Below are 18,522 nucleotides of genomic sequence, written 5' to 3'. Positions count from 1 at the left end.
AAATTCTGCAATCTGCATGCACTGCTACTTGGTGGAAGGTGAGGGACATCAAGCCAGGACACGCCACCCAAAACCCTAGGCAAGGCACATACTAACAAACAGCATGGGGGCTGCAAATTACCCTAGGAAGGGGACCTGGGGATGTTTTGGAGTGGGGTCAGCTGAGTGCATGTTTGGCAGGTGAGGTATGCCATCTTGGGACTTCCACAGACCAAGCCACTACACTTACATGTAGGTGAGGGAGCTGGGACAGGATAATTTAGAAAAGGGAAATTGAAAGGCATGTCTGAGTCAGGCCAGGGCACCCATATAGGAGACCTGGGGTGCAGCTAAGTAGCATGGCTCACCACACACAAGTTCATGTTAAAGCTGGGACTAGGAGCATAACTGGCTGGGCCAGGCCACAGTACCCACCTGTGGCATGTCAGCTAGGTTCTGAAAAAGAAAGAAAAGGCAGGAAGGGAAAGAAAGTGAAGCTAAGACTTCATGGATGTTCAATAATTGTCTGTACTGCAAAACTGGAAAAGATTGAATGAACAAGTCAAATCCCAGTGTAGTGTCACCAGTGATTCAGAACATTCCCTAACCTCTCTGTGCTTCTCTGTCTTTGCAGGGTCTCTGTCTCTCCAGCAAGCTTCTTGAGTTCTTTACACAGTAATGGCTTATCAGACACAAGGCAGAGGCTGATGGAACTTTTAGGATGTCAGTTCAAACTGGGGGACTATCATTTCAGCCACCGCCTACTGAGCAAAGCGGGTTGTAAGGCCAGTCCTGACTCAAAGGGAGGGTGAATATTGTACTTTTTGGCTGGGTAGCAGGACTGCACACACAGATGGTCAGGAAGGATCGCGGGTGGCTTTCCCTGCAGGTAATACATCAAAGATCTCATGCTGGTTGCCTGGAGGAGAAGCATCTCACTGAGCCACCCTGCTGGACATCAACAGTTCACAGGACAGAAACTATGCTCAGGGGACCTTCAAAGACACATAGATGCTGTATCTGGAAGCGGCTGTGTTTTTTGTTCTCAGGCGTGTGTGAAAACTTTAATAAAAGCTTCATCACTGCACTGTCTTTGACAGTGGTGCTTCCAGGCCCACACAGTGGAGGTTAAGGGGAGAGATAAAAAGAAAACAGTCTGCACACTCCTATAGCTGACATGCTTGCCGGTGAGCAGGGACACGTGGGGATAATGGAGATTGCAGCAATGGCTGGAGCAGCATAAGAAAATGAATTATTCTATTTTGCAAGACAGATTTCACCATCCTCTGGTAAAAGACTGGCTTCCCTGCTATCAAGTACACTGGGGTCTGAATTATTATGACTAAAGTGCTAGAAATAAAATTATCCTCGTGGATTATCCAATTATAGCCTGTACTTGACATGCATGTAAAAGCCCTTGTCAGTGCCTGGCTCAGATTAGACACACACAAAAAAATGGGAGAAGTTATGAGTGGGTGTGGACATTAGATTTAAGCATTAGTTTATCTAAGTCTATACTCTTAACTCTTCGTGTTTTACTGTGTTTCGTGGTTATAACTTCAGGTGGCTTTTTGGAATCCGCAGAGAGATGATCCACCATTTCATATACTTCGAGTTCACTCACTGTGCTCATGAAACTCTTTACAAGGATGTCTAAAGATGAAACGCAGGCTCTCTGGGGGGCAAGATTAGAGAGGGAGAGACACAGAAACACATTCCAGGTCAGGAATACAGTGAATTTAAACATCCATGGCTTGAAGTGAGAAAGTCTTTGTCTCATAGGTTGTCTACAAATTATTTTCTGTAGTCAGGCACTAAATTCAGCCAACTGCAACTGGCCTCACTTGTCATAAATTACACTCATCAAATAATTCCCTGCTCTCTCACTCATGGACTCGGAATCTTACACTGAAAGGCAGTGTTCATAAGGCCAGGCCCTCACCTGACTCAGAACAGACTTCTTCTAGTCTGCAGCTGTGGAATTCAAGCAGGAGGGAGGAGAACTAGTCACAAACCCGCGAGGAAGGCCATAGGAATGCAGCTCCTACAGCTCCTCTGGTCCTACATTGGGGACATGCAATTCCCAAGATAACTCATTTCTCAGCGTATTTCTGCTCACAAATCCACCCATCCAGTCTTCCCCACCATCACTCCCAGAGTCTTTCTTGCACTCTTAGAAATCCAAATCAAGGGCCCGGCATGGTAGCCTAGCGGCTAAAGTCCTCACTGCGCACGTGCCAGGATCCCATATAGGCACCAGTTCTAATCCCAGCTGCCTTGCCTCCCATCCAGCTCCCTGCTTGTGACCTGGGAAAGCAATTGAGGACTGTCAGAGGCCTTGGGACCCTGCACCTTTATAGGAGACCCAAAAGAGGTTCCAGGCTCCTGGCTTCAGATCAGCGCAGATCCAGCCATTGCAGCTGCTTGGGGAGTGAATCAATGGATGGAAGAGTTTTTTCTCTGTGTCTCCTCCTCTCTGTATATCTGACTTTACAATAAAAATACATTAACTTAAAAAATCCAAATCAAGTTCACTCACCCCCAAATTAAAGGGATACAAAATACATACACTTAAAAGAAAATATCATTGACATGCCTACATTTTTTAAAATTTATGTACTTGTTTATTTGTAAGACACAGTGCAGGCATTTACAACAAGGAGAAAGTGCAGGTGTATACAGGAGAAAAAGAGATCTTCCATCTGCTGGTCCACTTTCCCAGATGCCTGCAACAGCAAACTTCTCATTGCACCTGTTCCTGGTCTCCCTTGTGAATTCCAGGGCTCCAACAAAATATTTGACCTGCTAGCTCTGAGGATACACATTAGCACGTAGCTGGGTTAGAAGTGAAGCCAGGACTGTATGCCCAGCACAGTGGTATGGGATGTGGCTTGTCCCAAGTGGTGATTAAATTTGCTGTGCCACAAAGCTCACCCAATATGTTTCTTTTCAAATGATACTTTTTTAAAAGATCTATTTTTTAAATATTTATTTATTTTTATTGCAAGGTCAGATATACAGAAAGGAGGAGAGAAAGAGAGGAAGATCTTCCGTCCAAAGATTCGCTCCCCAAGTGACCACAATTGCTGGAGCTGAGCCTAGCTGAAGCCAGTGGACAGGAGTTTCTTTCGGGTCTCCAACACGGGTGCAGGATCCCAAGGCTCTGGGCCATCCTTGACTGCTTTCCCAGGCCACAAACAGGGAGCTGGATGGGAAGCAGGGGCGTTGGCACCTAGATTAGAACTGGCACCCATATGGGATCCCAGTGCAGAGAACTTTAGCCACTAGGCCTCCGCGCCGGACCCAATTTATTTTTATTACAAAGTCAGATATACAGAGAGGAGGAGAGACAGAGAGGAAGACCTTCAATCCAATGATTTACTCCCCAAGCAGCTGCAACAGCCAGAGCTGAGTTGATCCGAAGCCAGGAGCCTCTTTTGGGTCTTCTATATAGCTGCAGGGTCCCAAAGCTTTGGGCCATTCTCAGCTGCTTTCCAAGGCCACAAGCAGGGAGATGGATGGGAAACAGGGTCGCCAGGATTAGAACGAGAGTCCATGTGGGATCCCGGCATGAGCTTCTTCTGCTATCAGATTTTCAAATCAATGAAAGAGAAAAATATGTTGCCATCTAAAAATACTCCAGGTGGTGTTCACTATGGTCATAAGTACCTTTCCCTATTCTTTATTATTCCAATCTTCCAACAGATATTTACTGATCTTCTGTTATCCATGACAGAGTCTTCAGGTACTGGGAAATGGAGATTAACTTGCTAACATCTCTGATATTTAGCTCCTAGAAACTCAAGGTGTGCAAATACGTCTTCTAGATGAGCCTCCTCTGTGCAAGACACACATCCTCATGAAATTTGATTCACAACTAGAGTTGATAAGCCATATTATCATATTTTAAAGGTAGGAAACGACAGTTTGTATTTAGATTTTTGTACTTGGTAGTCAGCCTAGTTTGGTTGATTACTTGCTTGACCAAAATTACTCATTTTGTCCCAAACATCTTTACAACAGTCCCTTGATTCATTTTCACATGCCACCTGTCCGTCAAGGAAGGTCAAAAGTATGGACAGGTAACATGCACTTTTCTCCCCATCTGGAGTCTGTTTCTCTGGCTTATTTACCTTATCCTCATACCTGTTGGGTTTATTTATGCTGTTCTTGGTTGAAATTTAGTTTGTAGAATCTCTTCTCTTTGTCGTTTCTGAAAATTCCTCAAGCTCAATGTCATTCTTTTAGTCTCTGCATCAGCACAGAAATCCCTTTGTTTGCAGGAATTCTAATGTATCTAACCACAGCTGCACAAAACCTATAGAAGAATGTGTCCAACACTTTTGCAAGGAAAGGAATACATGCGTGCTTTCCAAACCACTGAGGCGAAATACAAGTGTAGAAAAAAAAAAAGGTTATGTTAAGATTTTAGTTCCCTGATGCCAAAATAGCAGCAAAGCTGAACCAGAAATAACATCAGGATGAAGAGGAATTCATTTGCTTTGAGTCAAGTGTGGCAGTTCAGTATATGAAAGCAACCTACTGTTCCACATTGATTGACTATTAGCATATTATAATTTAACCTCATATTGCAAAGATTCTTCATGTAAATGGTTGGGGAAAATCTGTAGGTAATTATTGTTAATAACAAGCAATTTGCAGCATCCAGGGATCACAAAACCTGCTACAAATTATTCAACAGTATCATTCAAAGCTCACACCAGGGAAGGGAAACACACAGAGGTTAGGTGGCTTGAGAAAGACTCCACAGCCACTTTACTAGGAACAGCAAGACATCAGAATGCCAGAAATCCAGTGGCCTCATTTGAGAAGCACCAAAATTTCTCATACCATCGCAACCACATGGGTATGGCTGTCATCCCTTAGCCATCCCTTCCAACATTACACATTCATCAGATTCTTCTCTGTGGTCCATTAGCCTTCAAAGAATTGAGCAAATACAGTCAAGGGCATCATGATGGATAAATGCAAATGGTAGAATGTGAACACCTGCATGAAAGTAATGAGTGAAAGGCAGCTAAAGGAAAGCAATTTCCCCCCAAGCAACAGATTATTATGATCCGTATATAGGCAACTAAATGCAATTTGTTTGGGCCAAAACTATTTTTCATGCTCCTTTCTTTCTCTGTCACTATCTCTTCAATAATTAGTCCTAAGTTATAGGAAAAAATAGTGGCAATAAAAAAAATAAGAGTCACTTACAATCCACAGAAACAAAGGAAAGATGTTCCTATTACCCTGAAGACAAAAGGAAAAAAATCCTAAAATACAGATGTATTTGTAGAGGATGTATGTAGAGGAATGGGTTGAGGAAGAGAGAGTGAGACATCCCATTTATGGGTTTATCTCCAATGTCCACAACAGCTTCAGTTGTGCTATGCCAAAGATGGTAGCTAAGGACCCAGTCCAGCTCTCCTCTGTGGGTGGCAAGGACCTACTTTCTTGAGCCATTTTTACTGCCCCTCAGGAGCTGCCTTAGCAGGAATCTGGAATTAGGAGTCAGAGACAGAAATCCACTCCACATTCTCTCATGTGAGACATAGGCATCTCAACCTGAGTCTTAACTTCTAGGTTAAGCAACTGTCCCCAAACAGTTATCATTTGCCACCATGAAAACAAGGTTAAATAGAAATCCGTATACCAGAAGACATCTCAGAGACTTCACTTGGCTACAGCCCATTATGAATTTCATTAATATATGATCTTCAATCCAAATGCACTTGAAATGGGGACTCACGTTCAACATGCTATATATAACTGTAGCAAAATATCCTATCTATCCTTTAAAGAATATGCAGAATGCAACTCAATTTCTCCCCATCTGAGCATCATTAGAAAACATGTGCAAGTTGAAATTTGCAATCATTTTCAGCTTCACTTTCCCTCCTTACCAGCAAATGAGTTACTTTGCTCTTCCATAAGCTCACTCAAAGCCACATCTTTGATCTGAGCACTTAGTTTTGGAGCACCACATGCCTTGTGTCTGTGTTTCCAAGTCTGTAGACACAGTAGACTGTATATAAAATTCCTTAGGATGACAGCCAAGGACTGATTCAATTAATCCCTCTGATATTGGAAAGCACATTGAGACACTAAGGTCTATGCCTTCCGTATCATCCTGAAACACACTGCATTCCAGCATAAACGGGAATGGCCAACACAGAGAACACCGTGGAGACCTCCACCACCCTCCCTAAGGAGAATTCCTTGTTTTTGTGCTTTGTGGTGCTTTTGCAACCACCTTGATCTTCATCATGCCTAACTCCCTATTTTATTGAAGAATTAACATCAAAGCAAAATATCTGACAGGGTTCTTACTTTTAACAACTTTTTAAATTAAACCCAAAGAGTTGCATTTTTTTCCCCAAATTGAAAATATATTTGTTCACCATATGCCCCCAAGTTTCAACATCTTCAGCCACACACCCCAGTGCTTATTGTTTTAAAAGCCAAATATGCCCACACCTGAAATAACTACAAAGGCTCCCTCCCCAGGCCATGCCCAATCAAACACGCCTGTTCTAATCTGTCACTAATTGGTCACACGTGCTGTACACATGGAAACCAGTGCATTGCTGTCCAGAGTTCCCTAATGACTCCCAGAGCTTGTCTCTTCAGAATCACAGTATGCGTATGTTGAGGTTGTAATTGGGGAACTGTGCCTCTTAACTCTTATTTATTTTTAATATGGACTCTTAAGAAAGGAATGTTTTCTAAGATCTTTGCTACTCTAAGCACAATTCTTAGACCAGCAACATCAGCAAACTGTGGGAGCTTGGGAGAAATGCAGAAATGGGGCTCCATTTGAACCTCAAGTTAGAATCTCCAGTCCAGCAACAAGCTCAGCTGACTCCTACACTCATTAACGTGCAACATCCCTGAAACATGGGCAACCATTGGTCACATTTCCCATTCTAGGCCAGAAAACTCCCTGCATTTGGTGTTCCATGAATACTTTTTCATCATTCTATAGGAATACAAACATAGTGAATAGATCAAGCTGTTAGATTGTGTTACTAATACACTGAGGAAAACATGTGATTTTTGAAAAGTTCCTTTAAGAAATGTTTTTATCCAAAAAGATTTACTTTGATGTGGCTAAAAGTTACAGAGGTGCCTGTGGACTTTATATTATACAGCAAATTTTCAGTTAAGTTAGCCATTTCTGCCTCATGAAGCATGATGAAATAATGTCTTCTTTTCAGGCAGTTTCTTTTATATCTCCATGTTTGTCAAATGGCTGGGACTTTGAGGGCAAAGATTCTAAGCCAAAGACGTGAACTGGTGGGAGTAGTTTACAAGATGTTTAACAACAGAAAGGAAAAATGCACCGGTTTCCATGCTTTGGTGGGATGCTTTTGCTTTATTGTTTATTTATAAACGTCATAATTAGGCCTAGCCTAAAGAAGAAAGTCATGTGCTGATGTGATGAAGCAAGGAGCTGAAAGGAACTAGGCATCATGTGAAAGGAGAGCTTGCAATTCTTAACAAACTTCAGACGTTGTACACGCAGTTGTGGTTGATCTCCTTCAAATTAGTCACGGAACCAGGCCCATATACCTTTTTATTCACACACAAAAAAAAGCAAAAACAAATGACAGAAGTTTTTTGTTATTTATTTATTTATTCCAAAAATGTATTGTTTTTTGAAAGGCAGATTTACATAGAGAAGAAGAGATAGATTTTCACTCTGCTAGTGGCCACAATGGCCGGAGCTGGGTCGGTCTAAAGCCAGGAGCTTCTTCCACATCTCCCACGTGGATGCGGGGGCCTGAAACTAGAATCATCTGCTGCTGCCTTCCCAGGCACATTAGAATGAGCTGGATCAGAAGTTGAACAGCCAGGACTTGAACCAGTGCCTACTGCAGGCATAGGCTTAATTTATAACACCTGGTGCCAGACGTAAATCCTATATACGCTTATTCTTGCGCAGTTTACATCACCAGAAGTAAATTTTTTGTAACCCAGCTCCTTCCTGGTCTCCCTCCAAGGTGTCTGGGGCCCAAGAACTTGGCCCATGTTCCAGTGCTTTTCCCAGGCCTATGAGAAACTAAATTGAAAGCAAAGCAATGGGGACACATATCAATGCCCATATGGGATGCCAGCATCTCAGAAGTAGCTTTTCCTGCTATTTCACAACACCAGCCCATTTTACATCTTTTTAAAGTTTTGTTTAGTTGTTTTTATTTATTTGAAAAATACAGAGAGCTCTTTTCCGCTGGCTTACCTCATAAATGCTTATACCAGGGGGACTGGACCAGGCTTGTATCGAGAATTTAATCTTTGTCTCCCAGGTGGATAGCAGGGATGCAGGCACTTGAACTAATTCCATGGCCTCCAAGAGGGTTATTAGCACAAAGCTAGAATACGACACAGAGTTGGAGTTTGAACTCAAGCACTCCAACATGGGATACAGACATCCCACAGCATGTTCCAGCTACCAAACCAAACCTGACCCTGGTTGCTTTAAATATTGAATGTTGTCATCCATCAGATGTCCCACTTAGCTTCCAGTTAGATACTAGTTCAAGAATACTTAGCTGCTAGTGAATTAAAGCAACTTCATTACAAATGAGAAGCCAACTCTAATTTAGAGCTTCAACTATTTGATAAATAATTTGTACCTTAGAAGCTCACATAACATCTCAAAAGTTCATGGAAAAATGAAATTAAAAGATAAGTTTTGGTGCGTACGTTTTTGAAACCCATGTATCATTTTTCCATTTTAAGAATTTTTTCAATGAACTTTCTGAAGACTTCTCATATGCATGGACTTCACAATTCTCTACCAAAATAAAACTAATTTTTAAATTTTATTTTCTACAAACTTCCTTAAGTACCCTGTAGATGACCTGTCAATCACAACAGAACCTCATTCCCATCATCAGGGACATAGAACTCCTAAGAATACGGGATAGATTCTTGTGCACCCTTCAGAGCTCCAGCAATCTGGAGGAGATCAAGGTGGCCATTTACATCATATCTAGATGCAACCCACATGTAAATTCAGGTCCTGCCGTCCCCAGACTGCATCAGGTTTCAAGTACCACACACACTACAGACAGAATGCTAAGCACTTTTGTTAATCACTTATCCAACAAGAATTTAGACCTAGGAGGACAGAAAGATAAAGAGAATCCTTCCTTTGATTGCTTTACTGAAACAATCAAGGTGTTCACTCATTAGTATCTTTCTCCATTGCTGCATCTCAAAAAGTGTTTTGTAAGACCCAGTGCAATGGCTCAGTTGGCTAACCCTCTCTTCAAGTGCCAGGATTCCATATGGAAGCAGCTTCATATTCCAGCTGTTCCACTTCCCATCTAGTTCCCTGATTATGCCCTGGGAAAAGCGGTAGAGGATGGCATAAATCCTTGGGACCCTGCACCCATGTGGGAGACCAAGAGGAGGCTCCTGGCTCTTGGCTTTGGATCGATACAACCATCTGGAGAGTGTAACAGTGGGTGGAAGATCCTTTTCTCTGTCTCTTATCTCCATAAATCTGATCTGCCTTTCCAACAAAAATACGTAAATATATTTTTAAAAAGTGCTTTGCATGCCTGCATCCTCTTAATTCTCATAAAAGTCCTAGGGGAAAAAAGCATTAGTTCTGTCTACACAAGTGTTGAGGAAATTGCAGCTTAGATATTTAAACCACTGAAGTTATGAAATTGTCAAGAGTCACTGATGGAATTTGAACCTGCCTTTTGTGTGTCTGCCTGTGACCTCAAAGCTTGAGTACTTAAAAATTGAGATCAGCCAGCAGTGAAAGGCATAAACCAATCCACAATCACAAAAGCTAAAGGATGCAAATTCAGGCTCCACACAGTAGCCCAGCGGCTAAATCTTTGCCTTGCATGCTGCGGGAATCCCATAAGAGCATTGGTTTATGTCCCAGCTACCCCACGTCCCATCCAACTCCCTGTTTGTAGCCTGGGAAAGCAGTCGAGGATGGTGCAATGTCTTGGAACTCTGAACCTATGTGGGAGACCCAGAAGAAGCTCCTGACTCCTGGCTTCGGATTGGCTCAGCTCTAGCTGTTGTAGCCACTTGTGGAGTGAATCAGCAGATGGAAAATCTTTCTGTCTTTTGTTCTCTCTGTAAATCTGACTTTCCAATAAATATAAATAAATCTTTTTTAAAATTATTTTTTAAAAGATGCAAATGCATCCTGGGATAGTTGGGTACCACGAGTATCAAAGAAAAAAAGAATACTAACATTGGCCAGACAGATTACAGTGAGGTTGTACTGAACAATGGAATGGCTCAGATGGATTGGAAGAGCTCACTAGGCTGAGAAAAACGTGTAAAGATTAAATAAGAAATTGTGTTTACCCTTTCCACAGACTCCAAATAATTGCCCCTGCTTTATCTAATTAGTTGTGTCCCCTATGAGAAAATAAATCGGGTACTAATTTTGGTCCATCAAGTGCAGAGAACAAACACCTGTAGAACTTAAACTTTCAAGATCATTTAGAACACCCCAAAAACAAAAACAAAAACAACCAACTACACGTTTGGATGTGAGACTCCGTTTCAATCCACAAGCTGCTTACAATAGAAGCTAGTACAGCCTCTTGGCTGTGTGTATGTGTGGGTGGGATGGGGGAGGACTAGATTTTCTGGTTTCTCTGAATGGCAGTTAGTGTACAAATTATAGCTAGATCATTTAACTGGCAATTGACTAAGAACCATCTGACATTTTCTACATTTTTATTTTAATCTCATATTTAAGCAGTAATTACAAGTCAACCTGTCATAGATTTTTAAATATTAAATCTTATTTTATAACTTAATTTTACACAACTAATTTGGAGGCTTCTCTCATTGTTGAGTTTCACTCATAAATTCCCCATATTAAAGCCTCAGTGACAAGTCAAGGAGTGACTTAACATTTGTTAAAATTTGAAATGTGCTTTTTTTGGAAAGATTTGGCAAACTTGTGTGCAGAGTGAAAAAACAGCAAGTTAACAGGAGTTTAAGAGCTTGGTTTTAATCAACAACAAAGTAGATGAGTTACTAACCCTTACTATGCCTGTTTCCTCAACTAGAGAATAAAACAATGAATATTTAGTTACTGCGGTTAGTGTCATTTGCAAGCGAAAGGATTGAGTAGAAGAGAAAATAAACGCCTCTTTTTTTTATTTATTTTTATTTTTTTTTTAATTTTTATTACAAAGTCAGATATACTGAGAGGAGGAGAGGTAGAGAGGAAGTGGAGCTGCCGGGATTAGAACCAGCGGCCATATGGGATCAAGGCGAGGACCTTAGCCACTAGGCCACGTTGTGTATAAACTAAAATTGAAGTATAGGTGAGGTGGTCACAGAAGGTGGCTGGGAACTCGCATTTACTTTTAACATATTGGTTACTCATTACTATGTCAATTAATTCCATAATGATGTAAATTTTTGCTGATGGTATGTTGGAGCTTTCAATTGACTGGGATGATACTCTGCTGGCTCTGTCATCAGACCAGAGAGGGTATACCTAAGAAGCCGTTGAACTTGACGGGACAATAAGATGCTGGACTCTATGTTTGGTATACGCTTGCAATGGGGAAATCTCAACTGAACTTGAGCTGTGGTTATGCAACAAGGTGGAGGAATCCACCATGGTGGGAGGGTTTGGGGAGGGGGGGGGGAGAACCCAAGTATCTATGTAATTGTGTCACATAATACAATGTAATTACTGAAGTTAAACAATAAATAATTAAAAAAAAAAAAAAAAAAAAGAAAATAAACGCCTCAGGTCATGGAGTCAGGACGGGTTAGCAGATTCACTTTCTCATAGCCTTTTTTTTTTTTTTTTGAAGTTTACTTATTTTTATTGGAAAGTCAGATTTACAGAAAGAAGGAGAAGCAAAAAGATCTTCTATCTGCTGGTTCACTCCCCAGGTGGTCCACAATGGCTGGAGCTGAGCTGATCCAAAGCTAAGAACCAAGAGCTTTTTCCAGGTATCCCCACCGACGTGGGTACAAGGTCCCAAGGCTTTGGGCTGTCCTCCTTTACCCTCTTAGGCTAAAGGTAGGGTCTGGATGGGACGTGGAGCATCCGGGACATAAACCGGCACCCATACGGGATCCCAGTGTATGCAAGGCAGCCACTAGGCTACGGTGCTGAGCCCCACTTTCTGATATCTTACACCATTAGGAAATACTGCCTATTAATGATCCTCCAATAAAATTACTGCTATTTCTCCCCAATCCAATTTCTCTGAATTTTTCCTTTAATAACTACTATCTCTACTATTTATGTTACCTGGACCATAAACTATTCTAAAATTTTTGTCACCTTTTGAGGATGTACTGCTAAATCTAAAAACATCTTCAGCAAAAAAAAAAAAAAAAAAGATGTGCATAATAGACATTTTTCACTCAAGCACATTTCAATTATTGACAGTGCTAATACAGATGGTGTTCTTTGTTGGAGGACACTGGAAACTATGAATAACAAAGATACATCAATTCTATCCATACTCTGTCATAGAAGTCCAGACCTTCTTATAACAGAGGGTTAGGATGTACGGTAAACCCTACAATCACACAGTGACAGCTTATCATGGGCATTCCAAATATTGAAATGTAGACACTGTATTCATTGTCTATGTTTTTGTTTTAAAAAGTCGTGATTCATTTAGTGGATTCAATAAGTTTCTTATTTTTAGCTTACCTAAATTGGGAATTGTTTAAATTGGATAATAAAGAAGTGAATTCCCAATCTGAGCTATTAGAGATTTCCCTAATAATTATTTTAAAACTCATTAGACATCATAGTTCAGTGACCTTAGGGGGTAATTCATGATTACATATAATCATCATTAAAATGTCAATTCTATAGTTACAGCCTCTAGTAAGATCAACTTAATGGAGGTGAAAATAATATTTGTATAATGTAACTGTTAATATCTATCAGACACATTATGAAAATATGTACAACATACTTTAGTAAATAGTCAATATATTAAAATCCAAATTTAGAGACAAGGGATCATGGAACGCTCACTATTCAAAGATATGTCATAGAATTAGGAAAAAATGTATTTTAAATGCTCATTCATAAATGCTAGCATTCTACATAATGGAAACTGCACTAAAATCAGTTCCATTTCAGTTGACAAGCAGAATAGAATAATCTTAGAGTCTCTTGCAGTTTTTTTGTTAATCACTTGACCTTTACGATTTCCTTTTATACACTTAAGAACCCCAAGGAAACAGATGCTAGAATTCAACTCCATCTTACAAAATAGGGATAAAAACAAATCAGAGAAGTAAAGCATCTTTCCCAAGGCCCAAGAAACAGTAAGTAGCAAACCTATTTGTTCTAATGTGTGTCTCATGATACTCTGGATGTACCATGAGGCAGCATCTCCAAAACGTTATCATAGGTCAATGGCAGAACTTGAGTCCCATCAATCTGACCTGTACTGAACTTTCCAGAGAAGGTCAACTGAGCAAAGCCTAAAGTCCTTATGTTGTCTGCTGTTCTTTCACCGAGAGCAACAGGAGTGCGAAGGACCATGTGCACGGTCAGAGGATGAGCACCAGGTTATCTACACCAGGAGGTACAAAAACAGGCTCAGACCCCTAGATGTCCCATCACCCTACACCCCAACTGAAGGAACGGGACAGAACCGCCCAAATGTTCCTTGGTCACGGATGAAGAGGAGTCAAAGATCTACATTCCCTTTTGTTAACTCTTCCACTAGCTTCTTTCCTAGAATTCAATCCTGAGTTTGGACTATGTGCATAGCCTTGATGGCATATACTGAGAAGTGACCTGTGTCCCTGTGCAGCAGAAACGGATGGTCATCCTACAGTGTTTCCCCTCTAACGATGAAAAGCTTTAACTACCATTTCAGTAAGCGCCGTGCTTGAGTGTGGGTCTCTCCAGCCCAACGCAAACTGCTTCTGCCTGTTAATGATCAACACCCCTAATTTACTAATCACATGCTCATCTTGCTTTGGTGGGTTGATGTTGGCATTCAGCTCACTTTTGAAGACTTTATTGTCAATTTTTCAAATTAGCAGTTGACAGGCATTCAGCATAACTTTTTTTGAGGGGTGGAGTCTTTGTGTACAACTAATTAAATGCAGAATTCATCTGTTCAAAAGTTACAAGAATTAAGACTGAAAAAATAACATTTTTTGCCACAAAATTGCTATACTCATATGTACAAAGTTTCTATATAATGTGATGAAATAATTATTGTAATTAGCATCTTAATTTGAATTTAGATGCAATTTAGGTTTTTTTTTTCTTTTTAGAAATCTAAATTAATTCCCTGGGAAACTGATGAGAATTTTTCAAAGTAGAAATAAATGCCTGTAATAAATCAAGAGATAAGGGAACAGGCAGAGATTATTCTGCAATTAAAGTTTACTAAATTAATTCCACTTAAACTCCTTGGAGTTTAATGTGAAAAAAACAAGGAAGCCTGTATCATCTTGTATTAAAAAAAATCCACATACTGAAAATTTAAAGCAAAGAAGGAAAAAAAACATATAATCAATATTTCCCTAAACACTAATCAAAAATAAATTTAATATCCCTCTCACAGTTTGTTATTAAAATATAAATAAAAGGCTCCAAACTTTAGTAAATTAAATAGAAGCTTGGACAGGTGATTGGAAGTTGAATGTGAATATTTGTTTTACCCAAATGAATGTGAATTTCATTAGTTGATAATTAAAAGGAAATTATATAGACATTACAATTACTGCCAATGGCATAAATTATGAAGCTGTATGGCAAAACAATTTAGGAACTCACATTGCTGCTACTATTGTCAAGCTGGTTACCAGAGAAACTTAGGAAAAATAATATACTTTGTGACTATGGAAATAAGGCCTTGATGTGTTGCTAGGCTGTTAAAGCTAATGTCATTGTATAAAACAATAACGTTAAACATTATTAGTTTTTTAATTATGTCAGTTAATTAGAATTGTTCCTGTTAATTGCCTATGATTCATCTTCAGATGAAAAATGTTCAAGTAAGAGCTTTGGCTTTTTCTCTCCAAATGTAACATCCAGAACAAGGTCTGAATTTTGTACAACTGAATTTCCTAAGTGTAATTAGCCCAGGAAACAATAGGAATCATGAACAAACCCATCCATAATGGGCAACACTCTAATAAGAATATATACATTATTGAAAGAAGGTAATCAAAAATAGCGAGTGTCACTTTGCCGCTGTAGTCTCAAAAACTGACCTTCTATTCCAAACACTGGTTTTATAGCAAATATTTCCACCAGCAAATCAAAAACAAATGTGATGAGAATGCACTCTTTGATATGTGCCTAAAATAAAAAGACCAAAACATCAAATTTCTATGAAACCTAAGCTTCTCTTGCATTTCTTGACCTTTAAAAATATTTACAGCTTCAAATAGTTACTTATAGTATTGTACACCTTAATATGCATAATGAGAATGCCTGCTAATTAAATACTGTGTGTACCATTTGGGGGAAAATATAAATTTATGCTTTCATTAAAGTATCAGCAAGTTAACTATAATCTTGCAAAATTATCAAAATGTTAAACCATTTCATAGCCTCATGTCCAAAATACCAGCCAACTAACGTTAACCTTGTCAGGTTCTCCCTTCTAGAATACACAGTCCCATCCAGTAGTGTATCCCCAGTACTTGAGCAATTGCCCTGAATGGCTTCACACTTTCATATTTGCTGTATGAATTAGTTGACCATGACTGGAGAAAGAAACAGTATCAGATAAACTTCTCAGACAGCTTGTGCTCCACTGATATCAAAGATTTACAATGTAACATCAAAATAGATTATTATGAAGGAAAACCATTTTGGGACAAATAAGCCCATAAATCAGTGCCCTCCCCATCATAAATAGGACTATGAAAAAGGGAAACTTCTGCCTAACAGGTGAGAAGAGAGGCCATGGAGTTGCAAGCAGAGAGGGTCAACAGGATTTTTCTTCCCAATCCCTGTCTGGTGATCCTTATACAGAAGACTGTACCTCTGCTCTGCACTCACCATGAACCAACGGGACCCAGGGGGCATTGAAAGGGAAACATCCCTTCAGATTTGCACAAATATTTGGGAGAGAAATCACCAGCACCACCACCCCTTTATACCCAAAAAATAATAATCAGTAGTTTCTGGAGGTCAAAACCTGGAGCTGAGAGAGTTCAAAGCATTAAGATGTGTTGAATTCCTTTAAACATGACTCAAGCCTGAAACGTGTGGATGTGCTTTGTTCTCTTCATTGCTGTGTGGCTCCACATTCCCCACTACATGATTCTATTCTGAAGCCGCATCTTCCTCTCTACTTCTCAAAGCTTAAATACAGTGTTGAACTCACGGATTTCTCCCTTATTAATGTTCAGGTATAGAAAAGAGCCCAAACACCACATGAGATTTCTAAGAGCTTTAAGTTAATCTCAATAACACACAGGTATTTCAAAAAGTGCTTGAAAAAAAAGGAATTAGAAGATATTTATTTTTGTGCAAAAGGAATTGAAGTCCATGTACAATTTTTCATGCTGCACATTTTCTATGAATTTTAGAAGGCACCTTGCACACTCCACTCAGAGCATAATTTATGATTCAGACTGTTTTATGCGCAGCATACTCTGTATCACTTCCTTGGAAATGACTAGCTTTTGCAGACTTGTTTCTGGGGAATTTCACAAAAATATTTCAACAAGCTTATACATGTTGATTAATTGATGCCGAGTGTTGATAATGTTGACCTACTTGTTTAATGCAAATTCATACTTGCTCTTTATATGATCTTCTAGAGATGATCATATGATTTTGATGTTTCATCCTTTCCCATATTTGATTTATCTTTCTGCTTTGATTTTTAAGGTCCCTTCACATCCGTTATAGTTAGCTCACCAATCTCTAATGTGAATATGCAATTTACCATCAGGCTCTGGCTTAGAAGTGAATCTCTAACTTCTCTGTGTCTACCTGCACCATCCACAAGGCAAGGTTTACAGGTTGTAAATATTAAATTAGGAAATCTGTAGAATAGTTCTAGGAAAACCTTTGACACAAGCGAGTGTTCCATCTGCAATCACTGCTGACATTAGGATTATTTTAGTATTCTGGTCTGACAAAAAAATGATACAAATTCTAACTTCAGTTCCTTACAACCTTCCAATCACTGTTAGTAATCTCTTATTTCCAATAGTTTTGATTAAAGATTTTGGGCACTCACATGCATGGTTCTCCTTTGTCTGGAAACCTCCTTCCCTTTCATCTCCTCCATTCAGTTCAGTCACATGTTAAACCATTCCATAAATAACTACTGGTCATGTTTGGCATAGGGCTTGATTCAACAGATTCAGTGGAAACAAAATAACCCACGTGGATTCCCTCTTTCAAGCAGCTTTTAGAGAAATGTCATAGGTGGAGCTGAAGTCCTACAGGTAAATGTGTCATGAGGTGTGCCAAGTATGCCATGCGTTATAATGGACTAACCCACAGAGTGTGGTGATGATTTCTTATAAGAAACAAAGTACAGATAAGATTCAAACTGTGAATAAATCATGCTATGTAAAGCCAGGAAGGAGGAGCACACAAAACAAGCATGTGCAAGGATCTTATAGCTCTAATCTATGACTCTTGTCTCTAGTCATTGCCCTACGAGATCTCCCTTCAACAGATTGGATCAGGAATCCTGCCTGCCTTTCAATGCCAAAGAACACTGTATGTTTTCTTCATAACTCCTCACAACAATGTGCCACCATGTGTGTATTTTTTTATATCCCATATTTTCAATGCAACCCATGCCTGGCCCCTACCTCACTTGTGCCCTCTGAATATTTCTTACATTGGTTATGAAATAATTTCACTGCAGCTTCCTTTGAGGGATTGCTCTTTCTGGTAACTCAGAATCTTCTAGAACCACTTCCTTTTGGAAAAATCTTCAGTTTTTCAGGATATAGAAATTTTTGAAGTGCCTTAATACAGGTGCAGAAAAGTTGTGAGTCCTGGCATCAAATCTATTACAACCTGACGGGTGTGATGAGGAAAGCAGATTCATAGATGGCGTACTAGAAAAGACTTGGAAGTTCATTTAGATCAAAACATTCGTTTTAAAGATGAGTAAAAGAGCAGGAGAGGATCTACCTGTCACCTGCAAGGAACAACAGTCTTTAGAGAAGCTTCCAGTGATGTTCGCCACACACTTGTGGGGTAGCTTGATTAACAGAAGATCCTGTTTTAGAGATTTTTTTTGTCCTGGTTCAGAACAAAGCTGTTTTCCTGATCATCTTTATTCCATGTGGATCTCAAAAAGAAGCTATTTCTCTGAAACAGCTTCCGTGATTTGGCTACGATGGTTTCAATTCAGTGACAGGAGAGACTAAGACAATGAAAAGATGCTTAACACCTGCAAAATTTGGGAAATCTTCATTTGTCAAATTGTGTTTCTGGAATCTGAACTTATAGGTTGGGACAGATGTGTCATAGAAGCTCAATAACTCTGCATAACAGAGAAAGCATTAAGACTTCTTATTCAAGGAGAAAGGACTAAATATTAA

The sequence above is a fragment of the Ochotona princeps genome, chromosome 18 (genome assembly GCF_030435755.1).
Source record: "Ochotona princeps isolate mOchPri1 chromosome 18, mOchPri1.hap1, whole genome shotgun sequence".
Classification (NCBI taxonomy): Eukaryota; Metazoa; Chordata; class Mammalia; order Lagomorpha; family Ochotonidae; genus Ochotona; species Ochotona princeps.
This window is presented reverse-complemented; position numbering follows the sequence as displayed.